General features: G+C 40.0%; 1 pseudogene; it reads right to left on the bottom strand.

Moving 5' to 3' along the window:
* Positions 1–7,813: 7,813 nt before the first annotated feature.
* On the bottom strand, positions 7,814–8,408 carry LOC127695332 (synaptobrevin homolog YKT6-like; annotated as a pseudogene).
* Positions 8,409–8,988: the final 580 nt, after the last annotated feature.

An 8,988-nucleotide genomic window follows, 5' to 3' on the forward strand; every position in this document is an offset into this window, starting at 1 on the left:
ACTACATTCTCATATTCTGTAAAAGCAATGTCTCCTTTCTTTCCCAGTTCCTATGCTGTGGCTGTGCAGGGTTGAAATTGGTGTAGAATAGAATGATTTTTGTTCTCCAATTCTTGTTTTGCTTTTTTGCTTCTTCGCTTCTTTTTCTTCTTCATTCTTGCCCAAACGAAAAGGAGAAACAAATAGACTGCTTTTATAATGATTGAATTATAGTTCCTGTCCCGGGAGGGTTGTGAGTTCATTGTGGAGCACCAGCTAGTCAGTTTCCATAGAAGAATAGCTGTTGATATTATCTGTAGAAGAAGTTGTGAGTCTCAGTGCTGCAGTCTCCAACAAGGTAGCAGAATCGAATCGCTAACCTGATAGGATAAAAATGTGAGCAAAGTGGTGCCCCTGTCAATGTGTACCTTTGCCCTGAGAAATTACACCATGCAACAGCAACAGGTCTAGTGTAAAAGGTTACTAGAGAGGAGAGTGAAAGGTCTTCTTGGAGCATGGGACATGAAGGAGAGATAGAGGCAAACAGTGAGATGGAGAGAGGAGACTGGAAACACACACACACACACACACACACACACACACACACACACACACCCCAGAGGGGAGGAAATACAGTGAGAAAGCTGGGGTGTTTGGAGTCTTTTTGATATGGAGCACACACCTGGAACACCTGGTGGAGGCAGGTGATGACCCAAGCAGCTTCTAGATTCTTGGGAGAAGGCCAGTGGGACAGAGCCTGTTTCTAATATTAACTTCTTTCCTCTGATTTTGGGGAAAAGACTTTGGGTTTAGTGGCAAAAGTGGGATTTATTGTCTACACCTCACGAAGGTAATAAATGACTAGCCCTACTTCTTCGGCTTATCACTTTATAGCAGCTCTCACTAAACACACACCATGTTCTCTCTAATGTCAAAATAGTATTCTAACCAAACACAAGATTTCAGTCCAGGTCGGTGCATTCAAATTATTTTTGGTTATTCTTCTGGCCATGGGAAGTAGAAAAATGCTATCCTCCAGAATCTCATCATAGTCGTTCTTTGTCAGGAAAGGGGTGACAGGGATGTGGCCACTCAGCTGAGATGCTGCCTTTGAACAGATTCCCAGGGGAGAGGGCTGTAGGAGTATTTCTAATGGAAGATACCCAGGATATGCACATTTTAAATTCTACCAGATGCTGCTGCATTCCAATTCATATCTCACAGCAGTACCTGAGATTATTTCTCTCAATCCTCAGCAATTTTGGCATTACAAGCTTTTTATCCCATGGATTAAAAAGTAGCCTGTCATTTTAAATTTACAGTGCTCTGATTATATATATTTTTTTAAAAAATAAAAGGATATATAATCATTAGTTTCCCTCATCGGGTTGATGAATTTTCCATTTTATTTACATTTTGAGATAATATCATCATTTTAATAGGATTTTAGTGGTTTTTTTTCATGTGCTTTCCAACATCCCTGTAATGACTAGTTGTCTTGTCAGAATAATCTTTCTAAATTTTAAATATGATGTCGTACACTCCTACCCAACATTTTGTGCTACAAATTGAATTAAAGATAAACTTTGAACTGACAGGTGTGCAAACTCCTTTATGATGGGGTTTCTGTGTACTGCCTCGGGCCATTCATCCTCATTGCCTGCCTCATAATCAATGTGTCAGATGCAAACTGAGCCACCTGTGGCTAATCAATATCTTATTCTTGCTCAGGACTCCCTGCTTTGACACCTTTCTCCATTTCTTTCTGCACTAGTTCTTTGCCTCTCAACTTCTATTGTTTGAGGAGACTTAATTTTTGTTCCATCCACCCTTTGAACTGTCACTGTGTACTTTCTACATGGGTTGTTAATTATTTCTTAATTGTGGGATCTCTTTGTGGGCAGGGATAGTTTAATAAGCTTTGGTGTTCTGGAATTTAGCCTAGTGCCTTGGATATCGTATTGCTGAATTGAAAAATAAAGTTTTTTTTTTTTAATGAATCATTGAATGTGAATAAATATAAAACATAAGTACCACATTAGCATGCTGTTAACTACTTAAACATGCTTAAAGAGCGGTAGTAGCCATATCTCAGCTAATAGAATTAGTATCTGGAGACTGAAGGAACAGATTTTGAACTGAGGCACAAGGTGGGTAAATATTAGGGATTCAAGAAATGAATCATTTTAGGATATGGTATTATGCAGTTGATTTTTTTTAGAATATAAACAAATAAATATACAATGGTAAAATGAGCATGAGGATTTTTTCTCTTTTTTAAATTTTTAATGAATATTTTCTTTTTTTATTTCTTTTTTTAAATTTTCTACATTGTTTATATTCCAAATGATTTCTCCTTTCCCAGTTCCTCCCTCCCCATAAGTCCCATAAGCCCTCTTGCCTCCGTCCACTTCCTGATCAAACCCCTCCCACTTCTCTGTCCTGGTACTCCCCTGCATTGCTGCATCAAGCCTTTCCAGGACCAGGGCCCTTTCCTTCCTTCTTCTTGGGAATCATTTGATATGTTACTTGTGTCTTGGGTATTCAGAGCTTCTGGGCTAATATCCACTTATCAGTGATTGCATTCCATGTGTGTTTTTTTGTGATTGGGTTACCTCACTTAGGATGATATTTTCCAGTTCCAACCATTTGCCTAAGAATTTCATGAATTCATTGTTTTTAATTGCTGAGTAGTATTCCATTGTGTAAATATACCACATTTTCTGTACCCATTCCTCCATTGAGGGACATCTGGGTTCTTTCCTGCTTCTGGCTATTATAAGTAAGGATGCTATGAACATAGTGGAGCATGTGTCCTTATCGCATGCCAGGAAATCCTCTGGGTATATGCCCAGTGGTGGCATAACAGGGTCCTCCGGAAGTGTTGTGCCCAGTTTTCGAAATCAGAGCATGGGGATTTTAAATGGGAGTCTTTTCTTTTCTTTTCTTTTCTTTTCTTTTCTTTTCTTTTCTTTTCTTTTCTTTTCTTTTCTATTTCTGATAACTGGTGGGATTCATATTTCCACTAAGAAAATTTTAATGGCTAAGCTCGGAGTTAGACATGATAAAGTTGTAGTGGCGGAATGACTCTTCCTTTAGAAGACTTTCCCAATAGTTCTGCCCTGAGCTGAGGCTTGAATGGGGGCAGTGAGTGGAAAGACAGAATAGTCCTCAATTTTAAATATTTTTGGATTTTGAACTTATGGATAACTGTGTATTTCAAATTTTTCAGAAAAGCAATATTTTATAATGCAGGAATTATCACAAATATTTTGAGATGTACTTGAGTTTTCTTCACATACAGGAAAAGACTTCTAGTAGCAAATGATTGAAATGGTGAAGCACAAGTAAAGTGGCTTTGTGATTTCATGTCACACTTCTTCATGTCAAATGAATTTTCTTTGGAGCCTGGTAATCATGTACAAGGCAGTAGCAGTTACCCTAAGCATCTGCACTAAGTTCGGCTATTTTTGTTGTTGCTGTTATGTGATTTTCTTTTCTTTATTCTCTTCAAGTATTATCTTAGATACAGGAACTGTCCTGACTTTTCAAACTCTTAATTCACTTATCTGTACACGATTTGCACAAATTATTTAATAGTTATGTTTAGTACAAAGACTTAGGCACAATTATAGCTAACTTTTAGTTTGTCATTTTCAAAAGAACTTTTACTGAATTATTCATTAATAATTTCATATACGTATGTAATAAATCTTGATTGTTGTGCCCCCATTTTACAGAGCCCCACCACCCTTATTTGCCCAATCATTCTCAAGTATTCCTTTCCCACATTCACGTCTCTGTTTAATTTTGATCCTGATTGAGTTTAAGTGAAACCATCTGCATCACCATGAATTTGGAACTGTTGTCTGTAGGAGTTTTGTGTTCTAGCCAATAGGTATACAAATGAATGCGATGACTGTCCTTACCCTAGAATCCATCGGTAACCAGTAGTGTATCAACCAGGAGTGATTGTGTCCTCTAGAACCCTGCCTTACCCATTGCTGCTGCTCTGGAATAAGGACTGCCTTGGATGTGCTATGCTAAGTAGAGACCATTTCACAGCACTTCTATCTTTTAGCTTTTACATTCTTTCTGTTTCTTCATTCTCAATGATTCCACAAGCTTTAAAGGGAACGATAAAAATGTACTTTTTAAGGCTAAGCACAGGATCTTCATTGATTCCCAGCACCTAGGGCAGACATGCATTCAGAGAGGCATTCATTCCTAGTTCACTACAAAGCCTCTCTGATAGAGGCTGAGAGGAGCATCTGCCTGTGGGCATATGTATAAATATTTAGAAGGCAGCTTAGTACCATATCAATTTAGCTAAACAGTAATAAGTTCACCCTCAGGCCATTAGACCTTCTCAGGTATGTATCTCATAATTTTTAAATAGAATCAGCTCAATTGTATTTTATAGACATCAAGTTTCCTTGAAATATTTTCTTAGCTATTCAGGTTCTAAATTCTTGCCTCTGTTTTCTGAAATCACTTTCTTCAACTTCCTAAGCACAAAGATGCATATCTGATGTGCTTACTCAGATGAGCAGGAATGAACTTTTACATTCTCCCATTATGACATCTTGGGCAGGATCGATGCTATTGATTTGAGTAGTGGAGTTGGCCAGACGACTGATATGTTAAGAATAGGATCCCATCAGTCTATTGATGACAACTCACAGGAAGACATGGGAATGCTGTTAGAAAATTTCATAGAATTTTCTAGACAACCCAGATTAACAAATCTATTGAAGGCAAGCCTCTCCCCTGTTCTTAGAATCTATTCTGGTGTTAGATCTGACACTGCTCCCTGAAAGAAAATTGATGCTTTAAAGGGGATGGGAAAGATACTCTTGGTAGGTTGATGTAACCGTTAGAGTTCACTGGAAGATGACCCACAGTAATAATATAGAGAATTTACAGTGCAAATTAGACTTTACATATCTGAGAATGAAACTGAAGAGTTGAAGGGTGGTGTGTGTGTGTGTGTGTGTGTGTGTGTGTGTGTGTGTGTGTGAGAGAGAGAGAGAGAGAGAGAGAGCACCTAGTATTGGTGAAAGTAGGAGTCTTCAGGAAAATATGGAAGATAATAAGGTGGAAGATCTAAAAATGAAGATAGTTCAGTTGCCACAGGGCTGTCAGGTCTGGGAGTTTGCAGCAATGTATCTGATAGTATGGCTGAGATGTTCTTGGCCAATGGAACTCATAGCTTAGAAGAAAAACTAGATATGGTGGAGGAAAGACCTTGGACCAGACAAGATCTGCTATGATAATGCATCTATTTCTCAATATTTCTGAACTTGCAGAATGATGGTGGCTTTTCTGCCTCTTAAATCTCTCAAAATTTACTTTTGGATATACTCCAACCTTTAATTTTACAGATAAGGGAACTTTGTGTAATATATTTCTCAATATAAGCAAATGGACAGTACAACAGTCTCTTACAGTCTACCAATCCTTTGCCAAGTTATCAAACACACACATGTACTCTCTCTCTCTCTCTCTCTCTCTCTCTCTCTCTCTCTCTCTCTCTCTCTCTCCCTCTCTCTCTCCAAGTAAAAGCAATAAGAAAAATAAAGTGTGTAACATGATCTAACTCTCCCCTTGTAAAACTGCAAATATACAGGACTGGAGAGATGGCTCAGTGATTAAGAGCACTGACTGCTCTACCGAAAGTCCTGAGTTCAAATCCCAGCAACCACATGGGGGCTTACAACCATCCATAACAAAATATGATACCTTCTTCCAGTGTGTCTGAAGATAGCTACAGTGTACTTACAAATAATAAATAAATAAATCTTTTAAAAAAGTAAAAAGACTACAAGTGCACTATCCTTCTTAACAAAAAAATTTACATAGTCTCACCTGTACCATTTTCTAGTTGCTATTTTTTCCTCTTCTAGAAAAAGCACACACTTGGTTAACATTCCATACCTTAAACACCTATCTGTACAGTTACTTTTGGAAAAGGAGATGGAGAGCAAGTGGGGAATTAAAAAGAATTATTTGTTATTTAAATTAATATGTTCAGTTTCTTTTTTGAATTTCAAAAGACAATGTTATTTGGACAAAAACCTTCAAACAGAACATAGAAAAATTAGGCATTATTAAAATACACCCTTACCAAGTGATTTAGCTTTAGAATATAATGGAGGATGGGAAACACATGACAACTCATCCACTGCAGGGCAAATGAGACCCTGTAGGACAGCCATATGCAGGCAAAGGTCACCTTTGCCCCATAAACTTCTACTGCCACCCACCTCTATTCTTCCCCAGTACCCTCCAGAGCAACAAGAGAAAAGAGGCAGCATCCAGCTCCTGTTTATTATTATTATTATTATTATTAATTATTATTAAAATTATTATTATACCTCAAGTATTAGCAACACACTTAATCTGTGCTGTCCAGAGGCCCTGGGTTAGAGAGGTCTTTGGCAGTGGGAAGATTACATAGGCAGACCACTCCAGGGGGAAGCCGGAGCCCTCTGGCTAGCAGTAAGCAGAGAAACAGACAGTTACACCAACTAGTGGGGATTTTTGGCAGCCATAGAAGATATTCCCTCCCCATATGTTCACTCTGAGGGTAGCTCAACAGGCTCAGGGTAGGGATCATCAGAGTAAGACAACACTGGCTCAAAAATCAGAGGCTAGCATCTTAGCCGTGGCTTTTAGGGAGACAGGATCTCTCAGATATAGTTTGTGCACAGCAGAATAAGAAGAGATGATGTGGAATCTGGCACATTCTATGTTCACCATGTAGTCTGTGCTAGTAGTGGTACCAGCTCAGATGAACCCCTCAACATCCTCCACCTTGCAGCCGACTCTGATTGGGAAGGGGGCTTATAGGCCAGTACTGGACAGACCACAGGTGGGTACTGGAAATGTTCAGGCTACTGGCACTTGTCAGGAATACCCACAGGAATGACTTGCCCCTACATGCATGCTCCAGGCAGTTGCCAAAGCAATCTTAAGGACACAGACAAATAAAACCAGCTTTGAGAGATGACAGCACCCACTACTTTGATCTTGATGTTCCAAGTAGCCCAGGTGAGTGCTCCTCCATACTGGACAGCTGAAGGCACCTGTGTCTGCTTCTTCCTTAAAGATGGGCACTCCCAGCTGACCCTCTCAACACCAGAACAGCCCCAACCTGCACTCAGTCTGCTAGCTGATAAAACTGCAACTTACACAGCCTGCCCATCTTAACCCATTCTAAATACCTCTCACAAGTCATCTTTGTGGTACTGGATAAAGGTATTTAAAGATGGGCCCTGTCCCTGCCAGATACCAGTCCTACCAGACAGGCAAGCTAAACACATGAGACCCAGTGATAACTGCCTTTTTCGGGCCATGGTGACATCCTCTCATCTCCCACAGTGCAAGGCAGTAGAATGTTGGGGTGTTCAAACGCTGCCTACCCCAGCCCTATCACCAGAGACCCTCCCCTAACCCCATTCACTAGAGAATTAATATCATTAATGCACAAATGAAATCCCAAGTCAAAGCACAGATCAGGAAAAAGATTGCTTCCCACAGAACCTTCCAGGGTTAGCCGAGAATAAGGCCTTCAGCACCTATAAGAGTCACTTAGAATTTATGGTTTCATTTTCCCAACATTACATCTTTGAGGACCTCAAAATCTTTCCCAAAGTCACAACCGCACATAGAAACTTCAATGTTTCCACCCTTAAATCAGCCCTCCATTTCTTTTGGGAACTTCAAAATAAAGGCAGCTGGTCTGCCAGGCTCCAGATCCTCTTCTAGGACATTGCTTGTCTTCAGGGGCTGATGTGACATGACAATCCAGCTCCTGCCTCTGTGGGCTATGTCACATGATTGCACAGAATGAGGTTTGCTCCTGGGGAGTTTTATAGAAGGCTTTCGACTGTGCTCCCAGTACTTCTGATTGGATACCAGATCATCAAGCTTCTTGCCTTCCTTAAACAAAGACTCCATGGTGTTATGCAGAATGATTTTGCTCTTGCCAGGTTCAGCCTGTACTTTACTCATGGAATCAGCTTCTTGGGGGGTTCTGGTAGCTACTAAGGTGACCATACAGGGCTGTGCACTGGACTATATCAGGGGATCCTACTGGTCAGTCTATTCTATCAACCCGCTTGGAGAATTAATCTAGTACATTCTTGAGCAAGGCAGGTCACTCTGGAAGGGTATTCACTGTCAGCAATGACCACACCTGCCAGACTGTCTCACCAGACGTAAACATGGCAAAGATACTCTTATCCTTTGACAGAAGTTCTGCTGCCTTTCTCTGAGTGTTCCACAATCAGTTGACTTGTGAAGGTCATGAATTCTTGAACATTGGACTTCTGGGAAAAACTGAAGGAAGACACTTTGTATGTGGCTTTGAGCAGCCCCGCTTTTGGTTCGCCTCTGTAGAGGGCACTAAGGCTGTGCAGCTTCATGGCACTACACCTTCAGGCTGCTGGCAGGAGCCCAGACCCGCTCACAGGAACATGGCCACTGTCCCTCAGAACAGCCTCGGCCAGCTGCTGATGGGGCTGGGCTGACTTCTTCAATATGCCCTTTCCTGCCCATAGCTACTCTAGTTCATTTATTTGTAAATGAATACTTGATTGTAGGTTTAGCTTTTCTCTTGCATATATATATGCATATATATTATCATTCACAATCACTTATTTCTTAACATTTACTTACTTAAAACGATGACCCATCCTTTATTTTTATATGTTTTTGTTATCATTTTCTATTCAGTTTGACCATATTGAATGGAGGAAACTACAACATGGAGTGAGGAAGCCCATCATTCTCCCTTAGTTTAATTTTTGACTGATAGTCAGGACTTAGATAACATTTCAACTTTTATTTTTTCCTTTCTCAAGGAGATCAAAGTGGCTAGATGACAATTATAACTTTTGATAAAATGTTATAAATACTGCCTCTCCTGTGAATGTTCCTTGGTTTCCTAAAAAACTAGGGCCTGAAAAATGAGAGACCCCAAAGTTATAAAGCAATGGTGACGGT

Source organism: Apodemus sylvaticus, chromosome 10, assembly GCF_947179515.1.
Source record: "Apodemus sylvaticus chromosome 10, mApoSyl1.1, whole genome shotgun sequence".
In the NCBI taxonomy this organism is placed as follows: Eukaryota; Metazoa; Chordata; class Mammalia; order Rodentia; family Muridae; genus Apodemus; species Apodemus sylvaticus.